An 11,675-nucleotide genomic window follows, 5' to 3' on the forward strand; every position below is an offset into this window, starting at 1 on the left:
ATGGAAAGCTGCCAGTTGAGTCTTCTAGACATACTGTATTCACTTGAGTCGAATGCGCCATCAAATCTCACGCACACCTCAGTTTTCAGAACTTTGAAACCAAAAAAAGTATTTGCTGGCAAATGTAAATGTTCCATTGAATCTAATGCACACCTTACTTTGCACAACGTAATTTGGCCAAAAAAGGTGAGCATTAGATTGGAGTAAATGTCTGGGACCTGATTCTCTTTCTAGATGCATCGGGCTGTCCTTCCCTGCCTGTGGCACTGTCAACACGGAGCACCAAAACTTAGTCTGCCATCCACCAAAGAATCGGGATTATCACCTTGCTGACCTCTCCTCCTTATGGGTTGGATCCAGTTTCAGTCATGCTTAGAGTAAGCCAATGAGAAAAGTTAGTTGCAACTTACCTAGTGATGGGGGAGAACTTTATTTCAGTTTGCATTTAGAACCTAATTTACCAAATTTGCACTTTACAAAAAAACATGAGAACTGAAACACAGCCATCCTTCAAAAGTCACACTTGCTTGAATTTTGCAACACATTTCTCCAAACAAATGTTTACAAAAATACATATGTTGGAGGCAGGGGGTGGGGAAGTGCCTAAAAATGAACATATTAGTGAAAAAATATGTTCCTGTTCTCCTATTTTAACAGAACAGAACAGGAGGTGGAAGGTGCCATTCAGAATGCGGTCTTGACTATGCTACCACTCAGTGGATTTGTAACTGGCTGACTGACCGAACCCAAATGGTGCTCATCAATGGTTCCTCTTCATCCTGGAAAAGAGTGACTAGTGGGGTGCCACAGGGTTCTGTCTTGGGCCCGGTCTTATTCAACATCTTTATCAACGACTTGGATGATGGACTCAAGGGCATCCTGATCAAATTTGCAGATGACACCAAACTGGGAGGGGTGGCTAACACCCCAGAGGACAGGATCACACTTCAAAACGACCTTGACAGATTAGAGAACTGGGCAAAAACAAACAAGATGAATTTTAACAGGGAGAAATGTAAAGTACTGCACTTGGGCAAAAAAAATGAGAGGCACAAATACAAGATGGGTGACACCTGGCTTGAGAGCAGTACATGTGAAAAGGATCTAGGAGTCTTGGTTGACCACAAACTTGACATGAGCCAACAGTGTGACGCGGCAGCTAAAAAAGCCAATGCAATTCTGGGCTGCATCAATAGGAGTATAGCATCTAGATCAAGGGAAGTAATAGTGCCACTGTATTCTGCTCTGGTCAGACCACACCTGGAGTACTGTGTCCAGTTCTGGGCACCACAATTCAAGAAGGACACTGACAAACTGGAACGTGTCCAGAGGAGGGCAACCAAAATGGTCAAGGGCCTGGAAACGATGCCTTATGAGGAACGGCTAAGGGAGCTGGGCATGTTTAGCCTGGAGAAGAGGAGGTTAAGGGGTGATATGATAGCCATGTTCAAATATATAAAAAGATGTCACATAGAGGAGGGAGAAAGGTTGTTTTCTGCTGCTCCAGAGAAGCGGACACGGAGCAATGGATCCAAACTACAAGAAAGAACATTCCACCTAAACATTAGGAAGAACTTCCTGACAGTAAGAGCTGTTTGACAGTGGAATTTGCTGCCAAGGAGTGTGGTGGAGTCTCCTACTTTGGAGGTCTTTAAGCAGAGGCTTGACAACCATATGTCAGGAGTGCTCTGATGGTGTTTCCTGCTTGGCAGGGGGTTGGACTCGATGGCCCTTGTGGTCTCTTCCAACTCTATGATTCTATGATTCTATGAGAACATGCAGTTGGGCAAATCTCCAGGGCCAGATGGCTTAACCTCAAAATATTATAGATCTTTGAAGGACTGGATAATTCAACCACTAAAGGAGGTTTATAATGAAATTTTGGAGGGGGGAAAAGCGCCAGAGTCGTGGAAGGAAGCTTAAATTACACTAATACCGAAAAATGAGTCTGAAAATGAGTCTGAAAAGACACAACTTAAGAATTACCGCCCCATAACCCTGCTCAATGTGGATTACAAAATTTTTGCAGATATATTGGCTAAAAGATTGAAAAAAGTTTTAGTTGAGGAGATACATAAAGACCAAGCTGGCTTTCTCCCGGGCAGACACTTGTCTGACAACACGAGAAATATAATTAACATTTTAGAGAAGCTGCAAGTGAATATTAATACTAAAGCTGTTTTAATTTTTGTAGATGCGGAGAAAGCCTTTGACAATATTTCTTGGAGTTTCATGAAGAAAAATCTTCAGGGGATGGGGGTTGGTCAAGGGTTTGAAAATGGTATAAGTGCAATTTATTCAGAACAAAAGGCTAAACTAATAGTTAACAATGTGGTGACAGAGGAATTTAAGATAGAGAAAGGGACACGAAAAGGCTGCCCAATTTCCCCATTGCTCTTTATTTCGGTCCTGGAGGTTCTGCTAAACATGATCAGAAGGGACCGTTTGATCAAAGGTATACAAGTCGGTATACAGAAATATTGTAAAATTAATGAATGTTAGAATGATGTTGGATAGAAACTAAGTGGTTTATAGCTGTAATGTTATAAGGGAATATGAGAAAATGGACTATTAATAGGTAAAAATCCAATGTTACAATATTTTAAGATTGAAGACTAGGATAAACAAAGAGGGGAGGGATTTGCTGAACTAACAAACTGAACTGGAATACAGAAAAGGGAGGCGTGAGGAGGTCCGGTAAATAAGCAAATGAAAGATAAATCATTGAAAGATTGAATTGTTTTTAACTATTTTTATTTTGTATTTTTCTTTCTCCTTTTTTATTTTGTAATATTCTGAAAATCTTAATAAATATCTTTTTTAAAAATATGGAAAATGCATTATATTAGGATAAATTACTAGCAATGATGCATGCATTAGTCAAAACTGCATACAAAAAGATGTGTATTAGAAAAACAGACATTAACAACAATGTGATATATATAAAACACAAGAAGCTTTCAATGATGAAGTCAAAAGAAAGATGCCAATTTTTCTTTTCATGTGCATTGTCTGTCTTTGTTGTTTAGAAAAATTAAAGTATTTAAAAAAAGCTTTAATAGGAGAAATGTGCACTAAAATGCTGAAGAAATTTCTTTCTTTTTTGGAAAATGACAAATTGCTGCTGAAATGTGGAGAACTGAGTTTCAGATTCCAGTTACAGATGGGTAGCCGTGTTGGTCTGCCATAGTCAAAATAAAAAAATTCCTTCCTGTAGCACCTTAAAGACCAACTAAGTTAGTTCTTGGTATAAGCTTTCGTGTGCATGCACACTTCTTCAGATACACAGATTGCTAGGGATTGCTAGGGTTGCCATATTTCAAAAAGGACTTGTCTTTGTCTGTCTGTCTGTCTGCCTCTCTCACAGCAGCTCCAGGGCAGCGTCCACAGTCTCTTCTCCCACTCCCTCCTTTTAACTTTGCCTTCCATTCAGTGGCACATGCAAAGTGCAAAGCCTGCCACAGCTGTCTGCAGATGCTGATGAAGATTTTAGCTGTGACAGACACAATGGGAAATTGTTTAAATGAGCTGGAAAGAGCCACGTTAGCTTCGTCATGCTTGGTGGCCCCGTGGCAGGAAACATCCCCGAGGCAGGCAAGCGTTAATCCGAAGACACAGATGCTGAGGGACAGAATCTGCACTCCTCCCATATGTTGGGCCCCTGCTGATAATTTAATGTGTTCATGTCAATTCCTAGTTATGATCTCGGAGAAGCAACATTAAATATGCTTGATTATTTTGTGCATGATCGTCTGTAAATAAGCACGTCAATTTCTCTCTTTTTTGGTAATTATTTTTTTCAAAAATAATAATCAGTCAAATAAGGCTACAAAAATCAAACCACCATCTATCATTTATACTTCTAATAAAAAATCCTACTATTTTACAAACCATCTTTTGAGGTTCTTTAAACCTCAAGACTTCCTTCCACCCCCTTCTACTGGTTCTTTACAACTTACATAATTATCTGCATTTTGTTATCATTTTTATCCGCTTGTCACACCTTTACATTCTCTAATTCTTTACTACTTACAAGTGCTTAATCTAAACATGCCAATGTACCAACTTGTTTACAGTATTTCTGCACATACACAATAAATTTTCCCCTTTCTTTTTTAAACTTCTCATTGTCAGTCTTTGAGTTTTGCCGTCAGCTTTGCCATTTCTGCATAGTCCATAAGTTTTATTATGCCATTCTTCTATTGTTGGCAACTGTTCTTCTTTCCATCTTTGGGCTAACAGCTAACAGGATCAGGGCTACAAGCCCGTCAATTTCCAGGAACAAAGTTGTTGACCTTTTTGGGGGAACATCTACCCCCAAAAAAATTTTTTTTGGGGATTTTTACAGCATTTTTCTTTAAAAATTGCCCTAGTTTTCCTGGACATTTTGCCAATTAGGCAAACAAAGATCCACCACAGGCCATTTTGACAGTCCAATTCCTGGACATGTCCTGGTTAGTCCAACGTTTGGCCTTTGATCTGAACAAGAAGATTATAAATTATATGTTATTTTATGATCAAATTGAAAATCTCACATTTATTATTGATTGATTGTTCAGCATATAAATGGTGCCTCACGCAACACATGCAAAAAGACAACGACTGCAAAGAGCTTGTCTAAATTTCTGCACTGGAGGAAGACTACAGACAGATGGGAAGGAAGATGAAAGGGCAACAGACAGACCAGAGAGGAACATGACAAAGATAGTTACACCTCCGTTGATTTTGTTTGATCTAAGCACCAGTTATCTGACAGTATTGTGATTTTGCCAGCCTGTTTCTCTCCACCCTCCCAATGCAAGCCAATCCCCAGAGGCCATGTGGGCTTCCCCACTAGGGCTCGCCATGCTTCAGTTGCTCCCTTTTATAGGGTAGAGGGAGGTCCACACAAAATCACCGCCCATTTGTGACCCTCCTGTGTTTATTCCTTGCTTCTTTCATTTCCCCTCCAGCTGAGAGCACTTCCAGATGGGGGGCTTCATATGATAAACAGGTTCACAATAGGTTCCTTGCAATAGCTTTTAATTTTTTTTTATTTATCCCATTCCCCACCCCCCACCCCCCACCCCCAGAAGAGCAAATTCAGATGAAATGGGAAATGTATGGATGCTACTAAAAAAAATGCATGCACGAGGAGACCCTTCCCACAATAAACCCTTGTCTGGAATCACCCACGGAAACCCCCATCTTAAAAAAAATATATACCTGCATGTTAGCACAATCCTCAGAGATGCTGACAGTCCTTAGCCTTAGCACTCCTGTCCTTTAACAGGTGTGTAGTTTGGCTGGTACACTGACATTTGGGGGGCGACGACACCACACCTCCTCACTTTCACCTGAGCACAACTTTGCCATTTCATTTCCAGTCACCACCTTTTCCAGGTACCTTCTGCCATGAAGACTGGTTGCTTAGGGCAAATGGGTCGCTGGGTCAACTGTCTGAGCAGCCTCAGCTGGCTGCCACCTGCCTCCTTTCTTACATCCGTCCATGGCATGGCCTCCGCTGGCAGCTTCCTTCTCTTTAGTCCGTGGAGACTAATACCACCCTTTGGCCTGTACTTCTAAAGCCAAAAGTAGCTCACTGCAAGGGATACCAGGAAGCAGGCGAGGAGGTTCTTGGTTCAAGCAGCAGCTGAAAGTGTTAGCTGTCAGTCTGGCAAAGTCTGGTGTTCATATTTTGTGTTCTAGGCTCAAATGCTTTGTGTGTGAGATAAACAGGTCTCATTCAATGTGTTCCTCACAAGCTCAGCAAAGGTTCTTAATGTGCCAAATCATGATTGGTACTTGTGACAAATCAATCAAATAACTTGTCCACCTGTGTTCAATTTTTGTTTCAGGGAGGTGGGAGATCTTATGGAAATATGATATTGCTCCTTTGTGCTGCTTTAAAGTCTTTGCCACAAAACCACTGAAACAGAGTGGCTGGGTGCATGAGCTCTGGGTGAGTAGCCCTTGGGCTGAGCAATAACAGCTTAGAAGCCATTTCATAATAAAATAGGTGATTTAGGAGCACAACGTAATCTGAACGGTTATACTGCAGTATAAAGGTAAAGGGACCCCCGACCATTAGGTCCAGTCGTGGCCGACTCTGGGGTTGTGGTGCTCATCTCACTTTATTGGCCGAGGGAGCCGGCGTACAGCTTCTGGGTCATGTGGCCAGCATGACTAAGCCGCTTCTGGCGAACCAGAGCAGCACACGGAAACGGCGTTTACCTTCCCACTGAAGCCGTAACTATTTATCTACTTGCGCTTTGACGTGCTTTCGAGCTGCTAGGTTGGCAGGAGCAGGGACTGAGCAACAGGAGCTCACCCCGTCGCGGGGATTTGAACCGCTGACCTTCTGATCAGTAAGCCCTAGGCTTTGTGGATTAGACCACAGCGCCACCCGCGTCCCTATACTGCAGTATATAATATGCATAAAGCCTGCATCCACCTGTCTCAAGAGACAATGGAGTGTATCTCCGGGGATGAAGTCAAACTGCTGTGTCAGCACCACCACCTCCCTGGGACGCAAGCCTGGGCAGCGTGTCTGGAGGTCCTGGGCTGCCCAGATGACAAGACCCTACTCTCAGCCTCACCGATGGGGTCGAAAGGAAAGCAGAGCAGTATGTTTGGCTTCTGGCTGCAGGAGTTGCTGAAAGGAAGCACACAAGGCACCATCCAACTACCTTAGGGACCAAAGCAGCCAACTGCTACGGACTGAGGTCTTCCCCCCCTAAAATGTTTGAGGGGGCTAGCCCCACCTCCCACATTGGTGGGCATTGCCATTCAAATGGTGTGCATGCACTGTCTGGTAATTGATAATGTAGGGTGGTGCTTTCCTGGCTCCCCCCAATATTCTATTCAAGTTGGCACCCTTGTTAGAGACTCCACTCTGGATTTGTGTTGGGCTCCCTCCTTAGCCTTTTCTTTTCCTGAAGATATTCTGCATTGCAGCGGGAGTTTTCCTTCTCGTAGATAAGAGATTTCCTTCTCCCAGATGAGCTCCCTTCCCAGGTTGACAAGACCCATTTGCCCCTCGCTTCCATCTACAGCACGTGCAGAAACTGCCTTCTTGACTGTTGGACCCATTCTTGGTTTCGTCCACCCAATCTGCCAGAGCTTGTCTTCACATGCAGTGAGTCCCTAACTCACTGAGGGTTTAAAACCCATCGGCTCCCCTCACCTGGTTTAGCCGGCCAGTGGAAGCTGTTCCCAGGGTGTGGCCGCTGTTGTATGCTGACAGCTTCTAGGAGCCAAAGGTGAGAGCTGAGTGCAGGATGGAGATCAAAAGCAGACAAACCAGCCCAGAAGAAGCATGATGTGTCCCCCACCAGAGGTAGTACCCCTCCCCTAATGCCCCATGCACCCCTCATAAAGCTAATGCATGTCAAAAACATGTTTACAGTGGTACCTTGGTTTAAGAGCAGCTTTGCCTTGGAAGCAGAACATGTTTCGCTTCCTGTTCAGTGTGTTACATTTGTAAATTGCGTCCCCCGCTGCTATGGGAAAGCAGGCCTTGGTTTAAGAACGCTTTGGTTTAAGAATGGACTTCTGGAACAGATTAAGTTCATAAACCAAGGTACCACTGTAGTTCAATTCAGGCAACTTGAATTGTCTGTAGAGGAACTACTCTTTCCTCCATCAAATGTGACTTGCTTTTAAGGACTCTAAATCTGTGTGCAGTGGGGGAAAGGGCTTACACAGTGTCAGGAGAACTGACAAGCTGAAAAGGAAATTAAACGAAACAGGCTTTCTAAAGGAAACACAATCCAATTAAAGGCTTCTCTTTCAAAGTACTGAGTAGGATTTGAAAAGTAGATTCCTGAAAGTGTTAGCTGTCAGTCTGGCAAAATCTGATGCTCATCTGATGACCACTGGCTACTCTTACACACCAAGTCACCTACAGGCTGATTATCCAATAGACTGTTTTTCTCCTTAAATACACATCTATAGACACAAACCCTGAGAAAATCGTAGATGGGGGCAAATTACTGAAAAGGAAAGTGTTAACCACCCCTCTCCCTGCCTCCCCCAAGCTGTGCTGTTCAAACTAGCAGCTTCTCAAGGCTGTATTTAGTTTCAGAAAAGAATTACAGGGTTGCATCTCTGTAGTTTGCCACTAAGAAAACAAAAGAAGAAAAGCTGTAAGATCTTTACTTGGGAAGGGAAGGCAATTTTTGCAAGATGGGGTTTCAGGTGCTGTTTAAAGTAGGTCGAGGTGTGATGGAGCTAGTGATGGAGAAATTTGTCAACTTCAGTTCCTCCCAGGCTCTAATTTGTTCAATCTTTAATTCAGTAATCAACATCTGTGTATGATTTTTTTTAAGTACTTATGAAAATTCACCAGCAATTCAGTGTCAATTTCTCATGCACATTTTCTGTGCAATTTTGCCCAACATATGCATTCTGTAAAGCAGTATCCCCTAATAGAATGCCCTGCAATATATGCATTTCTATGCAAGCTTCAGTCTAGTATACACATTTCCCCCTACACATTACTTGGCTGGAGAACTGCATTGCAAAATCTAGATATTTGCAGATTCTGAGGGATGGCTGTGTCTTTTCAAAAAGCACAAATGAGATATATTTGCCTTTAAACACAAACTGAGTCTAATTTCTCTCTCATCCCTAGATGGAGCATATTCTAGAGCAGTGTTTCCCAAACGTTTTTGGGCAACGGCACACCTGTTTACCGGAAAAAAATCTCGCGGCACACCACCATTAAAGCCCCGCCCCGTGACGTCAGCGCGCAGCGTCACGCCGGGAGGGACGCACAAAAGTGAAAGTTTTTTCCCTTCCCCTTGCCGGGGTGGGAGGAGGCAGCAGAGCGAGGGACTGAGGGACGGCGGCAGCTGAGGCGGCGGCGGTTGTTGTGGTGGTGGCGGCGATAGCGGGCGGAGGAGGAGCTGTCGCCGGGAGTTGCTGCTGCTGCTGTTGCTGCTGCTGCCCGGACATGCCGGCCTCCTCCTCCTCCGCTGTCTCGCGCTCCTCCCTTTTGCGCGCGCTGCCCCGCCGCTCGGCACCACCACCGCGGAGCCGCCCCCGGCTCAACGCGGATCCTCGCCGCCGCCGCCTCTCGCCGCCTGACTCGCCCGCCTCCCTCCCACGGCACACCAGCCGGTGTCTCACGGCACACTAGTGTGCCGCGGAACACCGGTTGGGAAACACTGTTCTAGAGAGGAGAAAGAAAGAGATATTCCAATTCAACAAAACTAGTGACTTCCCACTCGCCCAACTTTGATGTTTATAACCCAGAGTACATACAATTGTGTTTTAAGATTCCACCATGTCTTATTTTATCCTCTCCAACTTGTTTTCTTTTAATATGTTATGCTATTTTCTTACACTTCTGACCCTGCTGTGGTCTTTGCATATGGGAAATAACATACAGACTTGAAAGGGTTTCTTTAAATATTTTAAATTTGCATCTTTAATCAGTGCAGTCAGTTTTGCCATCTCTGCGTATCCCAGGATTTCCACCAGCCACTCTCCCTTTGAGGGTGTTTTCTCCTCCTTCCATTTCTGCACACAGAGAATCCTTGCCACTGGAGTCATATACATAAATACTGCAGAGGCTTTCTTTGGGCTTTCGCTCTCTAGTATCCCCAGCAGGAAGAAATCTGGCTTCTTGGGAAAATCCACTTTAATTTAAAAAAATATTTTCATTATATATCATGTCTTAAAAGGCCTTTGCCTTCCTGCAGGTCCACCACATATGATAGAATAACCCCTCACAGGCCTTACATTTCCAACATTTATTTAAAGCCATAACATGCTGTAAATTTCATTCCTGTTTTCCAAAGCTTTTCCCAAGCAGCCATATCTATATTATGTCCAACATCCTTAGCCTCAGGGCTTTTCATTCGGCCGGAGAGCACAAGAAGGCAGGTGTGTGCCATTGCCATTCCAAGAGAAGAAGGGAGGCGTTAATGATGAGTTCTTGTACCTCTTTTTCAAGAAAAATAGCACTGCCTAGCTCACTTAATCATTATTTTAAACACTTCATCCTTTGTTTTCCATGCTAACAGCAATTTGTACATTTTAGAAATTAATTTCTCATCATTTTCACATAAACCTACTTCAAAGGTTGACCTTTGCTCTGCAAATCCATTCTTTAAATCCTTTTTATAGATTTTGTTTAATTCATGATATTGGAACCAGATACCCATTAAGTTTTGTATTTCATTAAGCTCATTGTCCTGAAAACTCAAGAAATCTCTATATAAAGCCCATTTGGGTTGCAGATTTTATTCTTTATGTGCTCAGGCCTCCATTGCTGATAACCATAAGGGACTTTTATGTTCCACCAGATTCCTCCATATATAACATAAAGAAAAGCTTTCTGCACTTTGCCTTTGTCACACCACAGATATGAATGCCACCCAAATCTTCTGTCAGATCCTCCCAAGTCCAATAATGTAGTATTTCTTAACGTCACCCACTCTTTTAACCAAGTTAATCAAGCTGCTTCGTGACGCAGTTTTAAATTAGGTAAGGCAAAACTTATTCTTTGGCATCTCTTAAATTCTTAAAACTTATTCTTGCCAAATAAATATAGTTTTGTCTTTTTGCCATTGTTTAAAACAGGGAACCACATTGATTACCAGCACAGTCTGAAAGAGAAACAGCATTTATTTTTGGTACTACATTCCTTTTGACGACCGGGATTTCTACCCATCAGGGATTCTACCCATCCTTCTACTCCATCTCTGTAAGTCTGCTATAACCGTATTCCATATTTTCACATAGTTGTTTTGAAATAGCACTGCATTTTTATTTGTCAACCAAACACCCAGATATTTAACCTTCTTTTCAACCTTCAGCCCTGTCAAATCCTGTAATGTATATTTGATCCATATTTTTTTAAACTAAAACCTTAGTTTTGTCCTTATCAAAAGAAAAGCCATCTAATTGACCAAGCTATTCTGTTTTCCCCAGAAGCCTTTCTGCAGCGCAATCTTGTTCTCAGGGAATTCAAAGAGGACAAAGGTGGCAGATGCTCCGTGCGAAAAGAGAACTGAGGACACCAAAGAGAACAAGGTAACCCAAACTTCCATGGTATACATTTCTGGGGCCTATAGAAATGATAAAAACTAATCACACTGTTGTTCTTTCCTTTTGCTGCTATTGTTGCACTGATTAATCTGCTTCTCTCCCACCAGAGAGGCTTGCCTGGGGCCATCATGACATGTCTTCAGGCTCCAGGCAAATCGTCCCTCTTTGCCCAGGCATTCAGCCATTAAATAATTTATGGCCTGTTAAATGGGGGCGGGGACTGCTATTGTGATTATTTTATTATTATGCTACGTATTATAATGCTTTCTGTTGTTTTTTAATCTTATGTTCCACAAAATGTATTCTTCATATTGTGCACAGTCCTGGGTGGTATGTAAATTGAAATAATAATAATAATAATAATAATAATAATAATAATAATAATAATAATTATTATTATTATTCTGCTAATCATGTGGAGGGGCAGGAGTGTTGCCAAGGCACTGATGCCCTGCTCTTGACCAGCTGATTCATAGCCAACTGCCTCTCTGGGTTGGGAGATATTTTCAGGCACCTAAGGAGAATGAAGCCGGCACACCAAGTACCCTATTACAGTTGGAAAGAGGTGCTGCAGGCCTCCGGCTTCCACCTACAGATCCTGCAGCAACAGAAAACCCCAGTAAAAATATTTTTGCCAA

The 11,675-nt window shown here is 42.8% G+C and overlaps 1 long non-coding RNA gene across 1 annotated transcript; it reads left to right on the forward strand.

Annotated features, from left to right (window-relative positions):
* Positions 1-10,575: 10,575 nt before the first annotated feature.
* On the forward strand, positions 10,576-11,355 carry LOC309542574. The gene is made up of 3 exons (XR_014224295.1): positions 10,576-10,693; positions 10,921-11,022; positions 11,145-11,355. It is a non-coding gene; the product is annotated as an uncharacterized lncRNA (long non-coding RNA).
* The last annotated feature ends 320 nt before the right edge of the window (positions 11,356-11,675 follow it).

This window comes from Podarcis vaucheri (genome assembly GCF_965113315.1).
Source record: "Podarcis vaucheri genome assembly, chromosome: 10".
NCBI classification, from domain to species: domain Eukaryota; kingdom Metazoa; phylum Chordata; class Lepidosauria; order Squamata; family Lacertidae; genus Podarcis; species Podarcis vaucheri.